The sequence below is a fragment of the Lolium perenne genome, chromosome 2 (assembly GCF_019359855.2).
Source record: "Lolium perenne isolate Kyuss_39 chromosome 2, Kyuss_2.0, whole genome shotgun sequence".
Classification (NCBI taxonomy): domain Eukaryota; kingdom Viridiplantae; phylum Streptophyta; class Magnoliopsida; order Poales; family Poaceae; genus Lolium; species Lolium perenne.
In genome coordinates this window covers 305,514,706-305,533,096 of record NC_067245.2, presented here as the reverse complement: position 1 = coordinate 305,533,096, position 18,391 = coordinate 305,514,706, and the positions used below count along the sequence as shown (strand labels likewise).

General features: G+C 41.6%; 2 long non-coding RNA genes across 2 annotated transcripts; both read right to left on the bottom strand.

The window, feature by feature from the left end:
• Nucleotides 1-2,170: 2,170 nt before the first annotated feature.
• On the bottom strand, nucleotides 2,171-3,802 carry LOC127330836 (uncharacterized). Its single transcript, XR_011751151.1, has 2 exons — nucleotides 3,118-3,802; nucleotides 2,171-2,996 (listed from the first exon to the last, which is right to left on the bottom strand). It is a non-coding gene; the product is annotated as an uncharacterized lncRNA (long non-coding RNA).
• Nucleotides 3,803-15,741: 11,939 nt separating this feature from the next.
• LOC127336951 (uncharacterized) lies at nucleotides 15,742-16,843 on the bottom strand. Its single transcript, XR_007873582.2, has 3 exons — nucleotides 16,689-16,843; nucleotides 16,542-16,591; nucleotides 15,742-16,101 (listed from the first exon to the last, which is right to left on the bottom strand). It is a non-coding gene; the product is annotated as an uncharacterized lncRNA (long non-coding RNA).
• Between the last annotated feature and the right edge of the window lie 1,548 nt (nucleotides 16,844-18,391).

Here is an 18,391-nt window from a genome sequence, read left to right as displayed (position 1 = left end):
TACTCGAAAACCCTAAACCACACAAAATATGCAAACCAAATTAGAGGCGTCTAACTTGTTTTTGCAGGGTTTGGTGATGTGATATAGCCATGATGTGATGATGAATATGTATGAGATGATCATTATTGTATTGTGGCAACCGGCAGGAGCCTTATGGTTGTCTTTATATTTCATGTTGAGTATTATTTCAAAGTAGTTGTAATAGTTGCTACACACGGTGAACAACCATGAAGACGGCGCCATGGACCTTGACGCTACGCCGACGATGATGGAGATCATGCCCGTTGATGATGGAGATCAAGTCCGTGCTTTGGAGATGAAGATCAAAGGCGCAAAGACTAAAGGGCCATATCATATCACATTATGAATTGCATGTGATGTTAATCCTTTATGCATCTTATTTTGCTTAGATCGCGACGGTATCATTATAAGATGATCTCTCACATTAATATCAAGATAATAAAGTGTTCTCCCCTCGCATGCACCGTTGCTACAGTTCTTCGTTTCGAAGCATCTCGTGATGATCGGATGTGATAGACTCTACGTTCACATACAACGGGTGTAAGCCATGTTTGCGCACGCGGAATACTTGGGTTTGCTTGACGAGCCTAGCATGTACAGACATGGCCTCGGGACAACGGAAACCGAAAGGTTGAACACGAGTCATATGGATGATATGATCAACATGTTGATGTTCACCATTGAAGCTACATCATCTCACGTGATGATCGGTTTTGGTGTAGTGGATATGGATCGTGTGCCACTTAACAACTATGAGGGATGTTGTATTAAGTGGGAGTTCATTAGTAATTAGATTAAAACTTGAACTAATTATCATGAACATAGTCTGAGTAGTATTTTGAATTTAATTTGTAGAATTTGCATCCGTTTTCTACCATGCGCTAGTCTTGTAATTGAGATAGAAATACTGTTAAGTCTGACAAGTAACTTTACGGACTGGTACCGTATTGTTAAAGAATCAAGAAATGATTAAGTCCTATTGCAAACTTTTAGTAAACCTCCAATTGCTGATTCAAAGAACAATGGTTTCAATTAGTACTTAGAATCATCTTGTCTCCGTGAAACTTAATGTTCAAATCCGTTTGAAAAGTAAGGAGCTGAAAAGTTTGTTTTCAGAAATGAGCGAGGTATGAGATATATGTGATATCTAAGACCTTGTTGCAAGATGATAGAATATAATTTGGTGAGACTACATAAACTCATAAGTTTTATGGGAATGTATGAAGGTTGAAGACGCCAGGCGTCCCAATCCTCCAACTATTGGGGCACTAACGATATTCGCATATCCATGAAGTGATCGTCCTTAGTATGCACCATTGCTAAGACTCGTTGTTTCTAAGCATCACGTGATGATCGGGTGTTATAGATTCTACGTGTGCATACAACGGGTGCAAGTCCGATTTGCACATGCGAATACTAAGGTTAAACTTTACGAGCCTAGCATGTACAGACATGGTCTCATAAAGTCGTCATGATTTGATGGATAAAAATTATGAGTGAAATTGTTCATCACATTAAAAGGTTACTAATAGTGAAATCCGGAACACTTGTCATATGATGATCAATTTCAAAGTAAGAACCTCAAGGTTATTGGTATTTGACCGACAAACCTAGAAGTTATTGATGTTGAAGTGTTTTCTGAATAATGAGGAAAGCTAAAAGAGAAACTACAAAAGATTATTGGCAGAAAGAAAGAAAAGACTAGAAAGTCTAGCTCAGGTGTATATAAATGATATACATGTTATGAATATATTCCTAGTTTGGTCACACAATGAAATTCTTGGGTATCTGTACCATATTGGTTGGTATGAAGTGTCATACAAAACAACGCAATACAAGAATACAATGGCCTAAGTGACCGACAAGGAATATGATAGGAATGCACTTCTGGAACAAAAAAAATAAAGTGTTATTATGTTCGTCGTTGGCATCCTATCTAGCCCTTAGAATTTATAAGAGAGTGGATTTGGTGACCGGGTGTATACGTGAGCACGCGTCTAATACCGTTGGATCTATTCCTGCACCGTTGGATGCTGCCCATGTCTGTTTGTCCACTAACAGCGACTTCACGGTTCTATTCCACGATTGCATGTGAGTGGGACCCGCTTCAATGAGAGAATAAAAAATGAAGCATCCCACAGCTGCGACAGATACACTTGATCTCTTCCATATAATTTTTAGTTTGGTCAATAATTTTGAGGACGCACAGAGCACAGAGCACCTGCCGAGACTGCAACCTAGCCTATGCTCCTCGGCGCCGGAGATCCGATCGAGCATCTCGGACAAGCATCAGAGCGCCGCCGACCTGGTCCGTAGGCTGCCGGGGACCTTCTCCCGTGTCTCCCCAGACCGCCGCCCTGGTGCTCTGCCTGCATGAGCAACAGCTCCGCGGCCCGCTCCGCCTTCCCCAAAATCGGCCTCACGCTCGCCGCGTCGACGGAGCTCCTGCCGGGCGAGGGTGCGCGCGCCTGACATTGGCCGGCGGCAAGGTCCCGCGGGTCCAGGGAAGCACTTCGCCGCCCGCTCGGCGACGGCGAGGCAGGTTCCGGGCGATTCCGCGGCGCGCTCTACGACCGCGCCTGCTTGGCACGCGACGAAGAGGTAGAGGATGGCCACAGGAGGCTGCAAGAGGAGAAGGCCGCGATGCGGACGGAGACGACACAGTACTGGAGGCCATGGAGGAGCAGCGCACGTACGGCCGCGATGATGCCAAGGGACTGTCCGCCGCGGTGCGGGCTACCCCCACGATGTCATCCGCAGGCCTAAGAAAAACGGAACCGCCCCATGGACTCGCCCCCAACAAGGAGCTCGAGGTAGAGGAGGCCGGGGCTGACGCGGCGGCGGGCCGCGCGACCGAGCTCAGCGCCGCCGAGATTCACGAGTTCAGGTTCTGGGCGCTGGATGACGCCGGCGCACGCCGCTGCCTCGGCGGGGACTTCTTCGATATCGACCTCTCCAGGGAGGCCTGGAATAACCTGTATTCATACGCAGTATACCCGATCAAAATTCGCCAACAACTAAAGTGACGAACGAACGAACGACAAAGCTACTCTAACAAACGAAGACGATTGGCTCTGATCCTATCTGCTAAATTACCTGTGCTCCTCGCCTCCTCCCCGGTCCACGGGATGCCCTTCTTCCGCTCATGGTCGACGCGCCCGCGCTTGAGGCAGTACCCGCGCCGGAACCCGCCGCCGCCGTCCCGGTCCAGGGTGAACCCGAGCGAAGGCGACGACGAGCTGCTGTCGTAGTGAGGGAAGGGGACGAGGCCGGCCTCGATGAACCCGACTTCGTTATCCAGGGCCGCATCTCCCTGCTGTTCCGCCCGGGCATCGCGTCGCTCCCTGCGCTGGAGACCTGCCACGCTGTCGACTTCCGCCGCAACGTCTGGTCCGGCCGCTGGACGCGGCCCGCTAGGAACGACAACTGCGAGGATGTCGACGACGCCGGCCAGTACCGGTGCCTAGAGCCGGAGCACCCGTGCGAGGCGCCATGGTGCGACGGGCCGTTGGGCGCGCTGGAGAGCAACGGCTGGGGCTACTCGCAGAGCGCAATCGAACGCGCCGTCGTGCGAGAGGTCGATTCCGCTTCGATTTCGCACAGTAGCTCGATTACGCTCGACGCCTTCTCGCTCGATTCGGGGTAGCGTTGGAGAGAGTGAGTGAGTGGTGGAGATGAGGGGATAAGAACATGCGGTGAGTGGCTAGCTAGTTGCGTGTGTGTCGAGAAGGCTTATTTTTTAAGGACCGCGCGCTAGTAATCATGTCACGGCACAACTAACACCGTTGGACAGGTGTCAGTCTCTTACCGCGTGCTCACGTATACACCCGGTCATCAGGCTTCTTTTGGAATTTATAATAAAGAACTTAATAATTGTTATTTTGCTCTGGTCAAATAAAAACAATGAGTTGTTCAAATTATGACATTACTCCATGTACGATGGATAAGTTATTATAAATCTTAATGGTGAAACACACATACATAACACTGACGCTAAAATGCCATAAGGCAAATGATTTGAATTCCACTTATTTGTGGAACCGCCATTTAGGTCATGTTAGAGAGGAACGCATGAAGGAACTCCATGCAAATGGATTTTTGGAGTCATTTGATTTTTGAATCATTTGGCGCTTGCAAATTTTTTCTAAAAGAGATTGACTGAAATACCGTTCATAGGCCAAGAGTTGAACGGGAAACTAACTTAGTGAAAACATACATGATGATGTACATGGTTCACTGGGCATAGTTGTGTGCGGGAGATTCTTCTACTTCATGAAAACTTCCAACAATGAATTGAGTATATATATATATGGATATATTCGATAAGGAAGAAGTTTGAAACATTTGAATGGATTCAAATAAATTTCAGCATGAAGTGGAAATCATCGTAATAGAAAAGTCAAATATCTATGATTGGATCATAGTGGAAATATTTGAATTACGAGTTTTAGCGAACATCTAAGAGAGTTATGAAATTGTTCTACAACTCACGTTTCTTGGAGTATCATAGTGATGATGGAGTATCCGAGAGATGTATCCAAACCTTGTTGGATTAATGATGAGATAAAATAAAATGAAGCCATTATATTTTTGTGGATTATGCTTTAGAGACTACCGCTTTTACACTGAATAGAGCATCATCATGATCCGTTGAAATGACACCATACGAGTTATGGCATGGGTATGAACCCTAATAGTCCTTTCTTAAATTTTGGTATGCATAGCATAAGGTAAATAAGTTTACAACCAAAATCGGATGAATGTCTTTGTTGGTTATCCCAAAGAATTAATTGGGAATTCTTTCCACCATGGAGACAAAGACAAAAGTGTTTGTCAATGTTTCTTACTTATTTCCAAGAAATTGTTTCTAGCGAAGTATTTGAGTGGGAGGACAATAGAACTTGATAAGGTTTATGAACCTGAGCATAATGGTCAGAGTAGCGCAGCATCGGAAATGGTTCCGGAAGCGGCCACGACGATCATGGCTCCCATGACTACAAAGTGTTTTAGCCATGGAGATCGAAATACCTATTGAACCTTGTAGGTATGGTTTACTTTGTGATCAAATAGATGATTTGTGGACAAAGGATTGTTTTTGAACAATGATAAACCAACTACATACAAAGAAGTTATGATGGGCCCTGACTCCGTTAAAATGGCTATACGCCATAAAATCCAAGATAGATGAATACTTTTTGAAAGTAAATGGATCTATAAAATTGATAGACTTGGATGAAATATCCTTGAAGAAGCTCGACTTGTTGAAAAGTTGTTTACGACAAAGCTCAAAGAGTTGGTTACGATAAGATTAGATCTTCCGTAGCAATGCTTATAGTCTATGTGGATTATTCTAGTAATCGCTACATATTTCTTTTATGAGATATGCTAGTAGGATGGCAAAATACATTACTTAACAGAAGTGTGTATTAAAGGTGTATACAAGAATACAACCAATTGTTTTGCTAGTCCGTGGAATACTAGATAGGTAAACGAACTTAAATTGGATGAAGTGAGTATCACGGAGTTGGAATCTTCACCGGATGAAATAGTCAAAGAGTTTTTGATTTCATCAGAAACGATGAAGAGGCTTGCATTTGCAAGAAATTAAGTGGGAGCGCTGAGACATATTTATAATACTTTATGTAGATAACATATAGTTGGTTATAAATGATGTAATTATATACTTGATTATAAAAGGTTTGATTGAGAATTAACTTCAATGAAAGGATAAGTACTGAAACATATTTAGTGTCAAGATCTATGAAGATAGATTGAAACACATAATAAGTTTAAGTCGAAGTACATAGAAAGGATATTGAAGAAGTTCAATATAGAAATATTAAGAAAATGTTCTTGTCATGTGAAGTTTTAACAAAACTTGAGTGTATCTGACACTCAATGAGTAAAAACACATGAGTGATATAGATCACAATTAATATGTACACAATTAGATGTCCTGTGCTCTAAAAGGTTAGGAGCATATACCAGAATGATTCATATGATGATCATTGGACAAACAGTAAGAATACCCCTGAGTGCTTTAGACGAACCAAGGATATATATATATATAGTTTTGTATGGAGAAATGACAAATAAATCGCTGTAATGTGTTGCACCGATATTGGTTTTGTCACATATAAAAATAAAATTTCAATCTCAAATTAGACTAAGTGTTGATTAAAAGGTAGCACAATGTGCTAGAAGTTGTCTATGCTAGATTTAGATGAGTTCTAAATATTGTGACAGATTCTACAAACGAAGACAGAGTATGTCATTGTTTTGACAATGACTGAGGATGTTAAGTCAAGAAGTTCTTTGAGAACTTGGTGTAGTTCCGATAGTGTCAGAACTTTGAAGCTATATTGTGTGTGACAATATTAGTGACATATTTCAGACCGCGGAATTAAGGTTCCACCAGAAGACCAAACATATTTAATGCCGACTCATTTGGAAAATGAATGATGCGTTGATACGTCTCCAACGTACCTATAATTTCTGATGTTCCATGCTTGTTTTATGACAATACTTACATGTTTTGCTTGCACTTTATAATGTTTTTATGCATTTTCCGGAACTAACCTATTAACGAGATGCCGAAGGGCCAGTTGCTGTTTTCTGTTGTTTTTGGTTCCAGAAAGGCTGTTCGGGCAATATTCTCGGAATTCGACGAAATGAAGACCAAACATCATAATTCACCGAGACGGACCAGGACACCGAAGGAGACCCGGAGAGGAGGCCCAGGGGCCCCACACCATAGGGCCGCGCGGGCAGGCCCCTGGCCGCGCCGACCTATGGGGAGGGCGCCCTGGTGCCCCTCCTGCGCCGCCTCTTCGCCTATAAGACCCCTTTCGACCTAAAAACGCGATACCGATTGACGAAACTCCAGAAAGACTCCAGGGGCGCCGCCACCATCGCGAAACTCCAATTCGGGGGACAGAAGTCTCTGTTCCGGCACCCTGCCGGGACGGGGAAGTGCCCCCGGAAGCCATCTCCATCAACGCCACCGCCTCCATCATGCTCTGTGAGTAGTTCCCCCATGGACTACGGGTTCTAGCTGTAGCTAGTTGGTATTCTCTCCCCCATGTACTTCAATACAATGATCTCATGAGCTGCCTTACATGATTGAGATTCATCTGATGTAATCGGTGTTGTGTTTGTTGGGATCCGATGGATTGTTACATTATGATTAGTCTATCTATAAAGTTTGTGAAGTTATTGTTGCTGCAATCTTGTTGTGTTTAATGCTTGTCACTAGGGCCCGAGTGGCATGATCTTAGATTTAAGCTCTATACTTATTGCTTAGATTGTATCTACAAGTTGTATGCACATGTCTATGTCCGGAACCAAAGGCCCCAAAGTGACAGAAATTGGGACAACTGGAGGGGAAGGCTTAGATATGAGGATCACATGTTTTCACGGAGTGTTAATGCTTTGCTCCGGTGCTCTATTAAAAGGAGTACCTTAATTTCCAGTAGATTCCCTAGAGGCCCGGCTGCCACCGGCTGGTATGACAAAAGATGTTGTACAAGTTTCTCATTGCGAGCACGTATGACTATATATGTAATGCTATTTCAATCCTATCAATTGCCCAACTGTAATTTGTTCACCCAACACTTGTTATTGGAGAGTTACCACTAGTGTAGATAGCTGGGAACCCCGGTCCATCTCTCATCATCATATACTCGTTCTACATGACATTGGAAGTAGTATCAACTATTTTCTGGTGCCATTGCCCTCATATTATCGCTACCGTCGCTGTTATCTGTTACTACTGCTCTCATATTATCACTGCTTTCACATCACCCCGTTACTAGTGCTTTTCCAGGTGCAGCTGAATTGACAACTCAGTTGTTAAGGCTTATAAGTATTCTTTACCTCCCCTTGTGTCGAATAAATAAATTTGGGTTTTACTTCCCTCGAAGACTGTTGCGATCCCCTATACTTGTGGGTTATCAAGATTATTTTCTGGCGCCGTTGCCGGGGAGGCATAGCTCTACTCATAAGTTCACCTGGGGAGTACACTCTACCTCTCTCTCTGTTTTATTTTATTTTGTTTTGCCTAGTTTACTTTTGTCTAGTTTATTTGTGCTTAGTTTATTTCTGTCTAGTATTATTTTGCCTAGTTTACTTTTGTTTAGCTTGTTTTTGTTTTGTTTTACTTTCCTCATATACCCGAAAATCCATAAAAATTTGAAAAACCGAAAAATTAAAAACTGTTGCTATGGGAGAACCTACAACCTATTTGGAGCTTATTGAAATATATATGAATTATAGAGAATCAAGAACGGGAAAAGTTATGAGTGCTGTGATAGAAAAACTGAATACAATTGCTAAAATCTTGCTTAAACGCCATGATATAAACTGTTGCTCTAAACAGGATACTAAACATCTTAAATTTCAATGTGGCTTTAGTGAGGAAGTTTTAATTAAGGACTATAATTGGAATAACTATATTCATTTTGGGTTCGAAGAGGTAGAACAATTTGTCTTATTTATGGGATCCTCTGAGATAGAATCCTTCATTGCTAAAAATTATGAAACTTGTGTTGTTTGTAAGAACCTTAAAGATTATGTCTCTTCTATCCTTAATTTTTGCATAGAAAGGTACAGTGATAATCCTTATATCATTGATTATAAAGAGAGACTCATTAACGCACAAGAATGCACTCACAATTTGCAGGAACCAGTGGAAGAAGAAATTGATGAACCCGGAAGCTCATTGGATGAAAAAGAAGAGGAGAGTGATGAACAAAAGGAGGAAGAATGGATTAGCTACCCATGCCAACCTTCTAATGAGAGTAACTCTTTATCTCTTACACTATTTGATTGTCCTCCATGCTTACCAAAGGAGGTTGAATGTTATGTTCCTGTGGATTCTCTTGAAATATTCCCTATGAGTAAAACTTGTGAAAATGATTATGCTACTGTTATTTATGATAATCCATGCTACTTTGATAAATTTTATGATAATGCTTTGTTTGTGCCTGATGTCGAAATGCATGGTACTAAAGAGTTCTGCTTGGCAAATGTTTATGATAAATCTCTAGATGATGGTCCTATGTTACTTGATAATATTAATTGTACTACTAATGAAAATGGGATTGGAGAAGTCTTGAATTTATCTATGAGTCCCATATCTTTTGAGATTGATCAATCATCTTGTTATATTATTGATAAAAGTGGATTTGAAAGTTTTGATCCCACTATTTTTGAGCTTGATAAAAATTATGTGTTTATGGATCATGAAAAGCATGCTTTATGTGATAGTTATATTGTTGAGTTTATCCATGAAGCTACTGAAAATTATTATGAGAGAGGAAAATATGGTTGTAGAAATTTGCATGGTGCTAAAACACCTCTCTATATGCTGAAACTTTTGAAGTTGCTCGTGTTTTATCTTCTTATGCTTGCCATTTGGTTCTTCATGAATTTATTTGTGTACAAGATTCCTATGCATAGGAAGTGGGTTAGACTTAAATGTGTTTTGAATTTGCTTCTGGATGCTCTCTTTTGCTTCAACTCTTATTTCTTGCGAGTGCATCATTAAAAACTGCTGAGCCCATCTTAATGGCTATAAAGAAAGCACTTCTTGGGAGATAACCCATGTCTTTATTTTGCTACTGTTTTGTTGTGTCTTGGAAGTTGTTACTACTGTAGCAACCTCTCCTTATCTTTATTTTATTGCAATGTTGTGCCAAGTGAAGTCTCTAATAGAAGTTTGATGCTAGATTTGGATTTCTGCGCAGAAACAGATTTCTTGCTGTCACGAATCTGGGTATGATTCTCTGTAGGTAACTCAGAAAAATCTGCCAATTTACGTGAGTGATCCTCAGATATGTGCGCAACTTTCATTAGTTTTGAGTTTTCTGATTTGAGCAACGGAAGTACCTCTTAAAAATTCATGTTTACTGGCTGTTCTGTTTTGCCAGATTCTGTCTCTGTTTTTTGCATTGTCTCTTGTGGACTTTAAGTGAGGCTTTCTAGACGTGGAGAGCTGTAGCTAATGTTTTATTGAGTTCTTGCAATGTGTCACTACAGGGATAAAGTGGATTAAAGTTTTTTGAGTACTAACCGCTCTAATGAAGTTTATGAGAAGTTTGGTGTGAAGGAAGTTTTCACGGGTCAAGAGAGGAGGATGATATATGATCAAGAAGAGTAAAAAGTCTAAGCTTGGGGATGCCCCCGTGGTTCATCCCTGCATATTTCAAGAAGACTCAAGTGTCTAAGCTTGGGGATGCCCAAGGCATCCCCTTCTTCATCAACTTATCAGGTTTCTTCTATTGAAACTATATTTTTATTCGGTCACATCTTATGTTCTTTACTTGGAGCGTCTGTGTATTTTTATTTTTGTTTATGTTTGAATAAATTCGGATCCTAGCAATCCTTGTGTGGGAGAGATACACGCTCCGCTTTTTCATATGAACACTTGTGTTCTTCGTTTTACTTTTAATGTTTAATGACAAAAGTTGAAAGCTATTGCATTTATTGCTATTTGGTTGGAAACAGAAAATGCCTCATATTGTCTTGGATAATTTGATACTTGGCAATTGTTTTGAGCTCTCAAGTAGATCATGATTAAGCTCTTTCATCATGTAGATTAAACCTATTAGTGGAGAAATACCGTAGAGCTTGTTGAAACTGGTTTGCATGATTAATTGGTCTCTTTAAGGTCTAGATATTTTCTGGTAAAAGTGTTTGAGCAACAAGGAAGACAGTGTAGAGTTTTATAATGCTTGCAATATGTTCTTATGTAAGTTTTGTTGTACCGATTCATACTTGTGTTTTCTTCAAATAACCTTTCTAGCCAAAGCCTTGTACTGAGAGGAAATGCTTCTCGTGCATCCAAAACCTTGAGCCAAAACCTATGCCATGTGTGTCCACCATATCTACCTACTATGTGGTATTTCCTGCCATTCCAAGTAAATACTTCATGTGCTACCTTTAAACAATTCAAAAGCTATTATCTCTTATTTGTGTCAATGTTTTATAGCTCATGAGGAAGTATGTGGTGTTTATCTTTCGATCTTGTCATTTACTTCGGACAGACTTTCACCAATGGACTAGTGGCTTCATCCGCTTATCCAATAATTTTGCAAAAAGAGCTGGCGCGGGGTTCCCAGCCCCCAATTAATCAACCTTCATTAATAATTCTCTTCACATGTTTTGCTCTGATTCATCAATAAGCAACTTAATTTTGCAAATAGACACTCCTTCATGGTATGTGAATGTTGGAAGGCACCCGAGGATTCGGTTAGCCATGGGTTGTGTAAGCAAAAGGTTGGGAGGAGTGTCATCCATAAATAATGAAACTAAAATACATGTGTTAACAAAAGAGAAGAGGGATGATCTACCTTGCTGGTAGAGATAACGTCCTTCATGGGAGCCGCTCTTGAAAGTCTGGTTGATGAGGTAGTTAGAGTGCCCACTACCATTCGTTGACAACAACAAACACCTCTCAAAATTTTACTTTTATGCTCTCTATATGATTTCAAAACTTAAAAAGCTCTAGCACATGATTTAATCCCTGCTTCCCTCTGCGAAGGGCCTTTATTTTACTTTATGTTGAGTCAGTTTACCTACTCCCTTCCATCTTAGAAGCAAACACTTGTGTCAACTGTGCATTGATTCTTACATACTTGCTTATTTGCATTCACCATATTACTTTGTGTTGACAATTATCCATGAGATATGCATGTTGAAAGTTGAAAGCAACTGCTGAAACTTAAATCTTCCTCTGTGTTGTTTCAATGCCTTTACATTGAATTTATTGCTTTATGAGTTAACTCTTATGCAAGACTTTTGATGCTTGTCTTGAAAGTACTATTCATGAAAAGTTTTGCTATATGTTATCTATTTGTTAGCAACTATAGATCATTGCCTTGAGTCACTGCATTCATCTCATATGCTTTATAATAGGATGATCAAGATTATGTAAGTAGCATGTCACTACAGAAATTACTCTTTTTATCGTTTACCTACTCGAGGGCGAGCAGGAACTAAGCTTGGGGATGCTGATACGTCTCCAACGTACCTATAATTTCTGATGTTCCATGCTTGTTTTATGACAATACTTACATGTTTTGCTTGCACTTTATAATGTTTTTATGCATTTTCCGGAACTAACCTATTAACGAGATGCCGAAGGGCTAGTTGTTGTTTTATGTTGTTTTTGGTTCCAGAAAGGCTGTTCGGGCAATATTCTCGGAATTCGACGAAACGAAGACCAAACATCATAATTCACCGAGACGGACCAGGACACCGAAGGAGACCCGGAGAGGAGGCCCAGGGGCCCCACACCATAGGGCCGCGCCGGCCTATGGGGAAGGCGCCCTGGTGCCCCTCCTGCGCCGCCTCTTCGCCTATAAGACCCCTTTCGACCTAAAAACGCGATACCGATTGACGAAACTCCAGAAAGACTCCAGGGGCGCCGCCACCATCGCGAAACTCCAATTCGGGGGACAGAAGTCTCTGTTCCGGCACCCTGCCGGGACGGGGAAGTGCCCCCGGAAGCCATCTCCATCAACGCCACCGCCTCCATCATGCTCCGTGAGTAGTTCCCCCATGGACTACGGGTTCTAGCTGTAGCTAGTTGGTATTCTCTCCCCCATGTACTTCAATACAATGATCTCATGAGCTGCCTTACATGATTGAGATTCATCTGATGTAATCGGTATTGTGTTTGTTGGGATCCGATGGATTGTTACATTATGATTAGTCTATCTATAAAGTTTGTGAAGTTATTGTTGCTGCAATCTTGTTGTGTTTAATGCTTGTCACTAGGGCCCGAGTGGCATGATCTTAGATTTAAGCTCTATACTTATTGCTTAGATTGTATCTACAAGTTGTATGCACATGTCTATGTCCGGAACCAAAGGCCCCAAAGTGAAAGAAATTGGGACAACTGGAGGGGAAGGCTTAGATATGAGGATCACATGTTTTCACAGAGTGTTAATGCTTTGCTCCAGTGCTCTATTAAAAGGAGTACCTTAATTTCCAGTAGATTCCCTAGAGGCCCGGCTGCCACCGGCTGGTAGGACAAAAGATGTTGTACAAGTTTCTCATTGCGAGCACGTATGACTATATATGGAAAACATGCCTACATGATTAATAATCTTGATGTTCTGTCTTAATTCTATTTCAATCCTATCAATTGCCCAACTGTAATTTGTTCACCCAACACTTGTTATTGGAGAGTTACCACTAGTGTAGATAGCTGGGAACCCCGGTCCATCTCTCATCATCATATACTCGTTCTACATGACATTGGAGGTAGTATCAACTATTTTCTGGTGCCATTGCCCTCATATTACTGCTACTGCTGCTGTGTTACTGTTACTACTGCCCTCATATTACTGCTGCTTTCACATCACCCCTGTTACTAGTGCTTTTCCAGGTGCAGCTGAATTGACAACTCAGTTGTTAAGGCTTATAAGTATTCTTTACCTCCCCTTGTGTCGAATCAATAAATTTGGGTTTTACTTCCCTCAAAGACTGTTGCGATCCCCTATACTTGTGGGTTATCAAGCGTTAAGACGCAAATGAATTGCAGAATACATACGTTTCTGAGCGTGTCAGATCAGTTGACTAAAACCTCTCCCGTGAGCAAAACGTGATAAAGCACCGGAAGGCCAAGGTGTTATATCTTTACAAATGTAAACTGGATTATTGACTCTAGTGCAAGTGGGAGACTGTTGGAGATATGCCCAAGAGGCAATAATAAAATGGTTATTATAATATATATTTGTGTTTATGATAATGTTTGCATACCATGCTATAATTGTATTAACCGAAACATTGATACATGTGTGTTATGTAAACAACAAGGAGTCCCTAGTAAGCCTCTTGTATAACTAGCTTGTTGATTAATAGATGATCATAGTTTCATGATCATGAACATTGGATGTTATTAATAACAAGGTTATGTCATTATGTGAATGATGTAATGGACACACCCAATTAAGCGTAGCATAAGATCACGTCATTAAGTTCATTTGCTATAAGCTTTCAATACATAGTTACCTAGTCCTTTCGACCATGAGATCATATAAATCACTTATGCCGGAAGGGTACTTTGATTACATCAAACGCCACTACGTAAATGGGTGGTTATAAAGGTGGGATTAGGTATTCGGAAAGTATGAGTTGAGGCATATGGATCAACAGTGGGATTTGTCCATCCCGATGACGGATAGATATACTCTGGGCCCTCTCGGTGGAATGTCGTCTAATTAGCTTGCAAGCATATGAATGGTTCATAAGAGACCACAAACCACGGTACGAGTAAAGAGTACTTGTCAGGAGACGAGGTTGAACGAGGTATAGAGATACCGATGATCAAACCTCGGACAAGTAAAATATCGCGTGACAAAGGGAATCAGTATCATATGTAAATGGTTCAATCGATCACTAAGTTATCGTTGAATATGTGGGAGCCATTATGGATCTCCAGATCCCGCTATTGGTTATTGGTCGGAGAGAAGTCTCAACCATGTCTGCATAGTTCGCGAACCATAGGGTGACACACTTAAGGTTTGATGTCGTTTTAAGTAGATATGGAATATGGAATGGAGCTCGAATGTTGTTCGGAGTCTCGGATGGGATCCGAGACATCACGAGGAGGTTCGGAATGGTCCGGAGAATAAGATTCATATATGGGAAGTCATTTTCCGGGGTTCGGAAAAAGTCCGGTGTTTTGACCGGAGCTTCTAGAAGGTTTTGGAAGGACCGGAATAGTCCGGAATATTATGGAAGGTTCCGGAAGTGTCCGGGACGACCCGGGATGTCTAAGGAAGTCCGGAGGGTTCCATAATAGGTGCAACCATGTTGCTTTAAGGGAAAAGGAGTCTTTCCTTAATGCAATTTCGGAATTGGCAAAAGAGTCCGAGTAGGACTAGGTTTTCAGAACCGGAAACCTATCGGAACTCAGTCAAACTTGGGGGCAGGTTTTTGGACGACCCAAGGGGCTTGGCCACCTATTTAAAGAGGCCAAGGGGCACCCCAAGGGAACCTCAAGTCGCAGCCCTAGCTCCCCAAGTCGCAGCACCACCCTGCGCCCAAACCCTAGCTACTCCCTCCTCTTCCTTCTTCTCCCGCAGCGCTTGCGGCGAAGCCCTGCCGGAGATCTCCACCACCACCGTCACCACGCCGTCGTGATGGCGGGATTCCGAGGAGGATCTACTACTTCCGCTGCCCGCTGGAACGGGGAGGATATACCTGTAAGTGGCCACGCTCGTGGCGGCCCACCAAGTGCCGCTTGTGCCCGTTCAACCTAAACGGAAAGATGCAGCCCGTTCGTATAATACCGTTATCGCTAGCGGCCGGCCGCCTGCCCGCTCCCGTCGCTCGCCCATCGCTCGCCCTGCCTCCGCTCCGTAACAATTAACAAGGAGTGTGCTAAGACGTGAGTGAGGCCCGTGACCGCCAATTGGATGGCTTCATCCATCATCGCTCTTTGCGCGCGTGAGCCCGAACGAATTCTCTCGATCGATCCGTTCCAAGACGTGAATAACACTAGCTCTAAACTCTCTGAACAACAAAAATGACAGATTGATGCCCTTTTTTACAGCAAAAATCCTTCTCCCAAACTCTCTGAACACCAAAAATCCTTCTCCGTTCCAGGATTTTTTTCTCCTGGCAGTTTTCTCCTGCTCTTCTTTACATGAGAGAGACTCAAGAAGATCCAGCCGATTTTTTATGAGAATAAAAAAAGTAGACAAGACATAATGTAAACTGAGCATAAACAAATTTAAGAGGTTAACTTTAACACCACAGAATCCACAGTTTAAGTGACAATTGTCGTAAGCTAACAAATAAGAAAATCCATTACAAAATATGTATAAGCAGTTCAAAACAACACTTCACAAGTCATAACCAATGATCCGGAGCTTAGTTAATCAGCAGTACGTGCATCACAGGAATATCAGTGCATCAGCAAATCCCAAGTTTAGTAAATCCCTGGTCTCCAAAATATTACACTAGGATCCTGATACACTAGGATGATCTTCATTCACTCTCTTTTGCTTGGACCATGAGATCTGCTTGCATTTTCTTCATCTCTGGCAACCTTTCCATCCTTTCTTGCTGAAACGTATGTACAAAAAATATGAGAGTTACTACAGGAATGTATAAAATCTCCTACTCAGGAGATGGTGATGCAATGATTTCTTATAAAGTAACTGAATAAGAATGATGCTATATTACAGTCATGGAGGAATCTCAAGTGGGCATCAGGTATCTCAAGCAAAACATCAAGAAGGTTAAAAATCACAAGGTCTGCTACCAGAATCTCAAGTGGATTGAAAATACAGTACTCGCAGTTGCTATTAACTAAACAAGCAGGGGATGCAATAGATTAAGTACTCTCATCTCAATTCCCATTGCATTAGACTAGTAGAGTAAACTTTCAGAGTATAACAAATACAGTAATATCTCATAAGCAAATGCAGCAATATCTCATAAACTTTCAGCTAGTGTACTACTTTAAACAAGTAACTCTTCCGACTAGTGTACTACTTGTTTACCTGGAACAATCACGAAACCTCATGAGGTTTGCTTTCTTCGCAAGAAGGTTCTGCAACAATTATAATCAAAATAAGTCAGATGATACATATTAACCAAATATATTAGCATATTTACGAAATAGAGTAGACGCTAAAAGAAATGCTTACCACCACGCCTAATCCAATCCCCAAAACACATCAATGCTTCAACACTTTCGGCTCCAAGGCTAGTTCTGTGATCAGTTATAACTCTTCCGCACGTGCTAAACGCAGACTCAGAGGCAACGGTCGAAGCTGGTACAGCCAGTACATCACGGGCAATGTTGCCAGAAATCTTTGGATACCTTGGAGAGTTCACAGCCCACCATTTCAAAATGTCGAAATCGGGTGTACGGGGATGAAAGTCTTCTTCTAGGTAGCGTTGCAGCTCGTTGCAGCTATTAGCTTTCTTAAGCTTGATATGTTCATCAAAATCTGAAAGGGCATCATCAGCCAAACCAGTTTCCTCGCCACTTTGCTCTTGTGACATGCTATTGAAGTCTTCAACTTCAGCTGCATATGCGAGAAACAAGGCATCGATAGCTTCCTTTACTTCTAGGATATGTTTATCTGCACCAACTCCAAAGTATTTTTTCAATCGAAACTCGACAAGCTCCATTTTAAACCTTGGGTCGAGAACCACTGGTATGCAATTTGTCAAATATGACTCCATGAAGTACTTATGAAACTTCTTTTTCATTTCTCTCACCATGATTCTTATTGTAGCGTTGCTGCTCTTTTCTTGTTCATCTAATACAACTTTCACGCTCCAGATTTCGAGGAAATAGAGATTTGAGGTTGGGTAGTCTGAGCCTGAAATGATATTGGTCGCATGGCAGAATACTTTTAGAAGCCGACAAATATCTACAACCATCTGTCATTCCTGGTTTGAAGGACCAAATGTATAGCTTGGCTCTTGTTGTTGTAAGGTCTCAAAGACTTTTCTAAATGGTAATGTGGACTCGAGCATAAGAAACGTGGAGTTCCATCTTGTAGACACATCTAATGAAGGTTGATGCTTGCATTCTATTCCATTTTGCAGAACCATCTTGTCAAATTGTTCTATTCTGCGTTGAGAACTCCTGATGTACTTTACACTATTTCTGATGTTGTCCACAACAGAATCCATGGATTTCAATCCATCTTCACTATCAAATTTAACACATGCGCTGCACACCGAATGTGTAGAAGTTTTCCTTTGTGATGGATAAGCTTTCGATCAACAAGATTTGTCCTAAGATGCCCAATCATCTTGGTGTTTACTTCTGCATTATCTAGTGTGAAGCTACATATCTTACTCTCATTGTTCCAGTCACGAATGCTCTGCAGCACCACGCCAAATATATTCCAACCATCATGGGGTGTTTCAACTAGACAAAATCTTATGATTCGATGCTTAACTTTCCAGTTATTATCAATCCAGTGACACGTGATACAGAGATACCCAAGTTTCTGGTTTGAGGTCCACATATCGCCAGTTAGTGATACTCTATGATTGCAATTCTTGAAGAAAGTTTCATTGTAACTTCTATACTGATGGTAAGCTTCTATGCAATCATTTTGAATTATTACTCTACTGATTGGTTTAAACCAGGGATTTACTACTGCACAAAATTTCCTAAAGCCAACATACTCGACGAATGAGAAAGGCAGACCATGTAAGACAACTAACTTGACAAGCTCACTCCTTGCGATTTCTTGATCAAATTTCCAATCAGGGTCTATTTCATCAGAATTTTTCATTTGTTGCACCAACCCATCCATTGAACATTTGACCTCACATACCTTGAGGTGTCTAGCAAGTTGACTAGTACCTGAGACCTTAGAGGCTG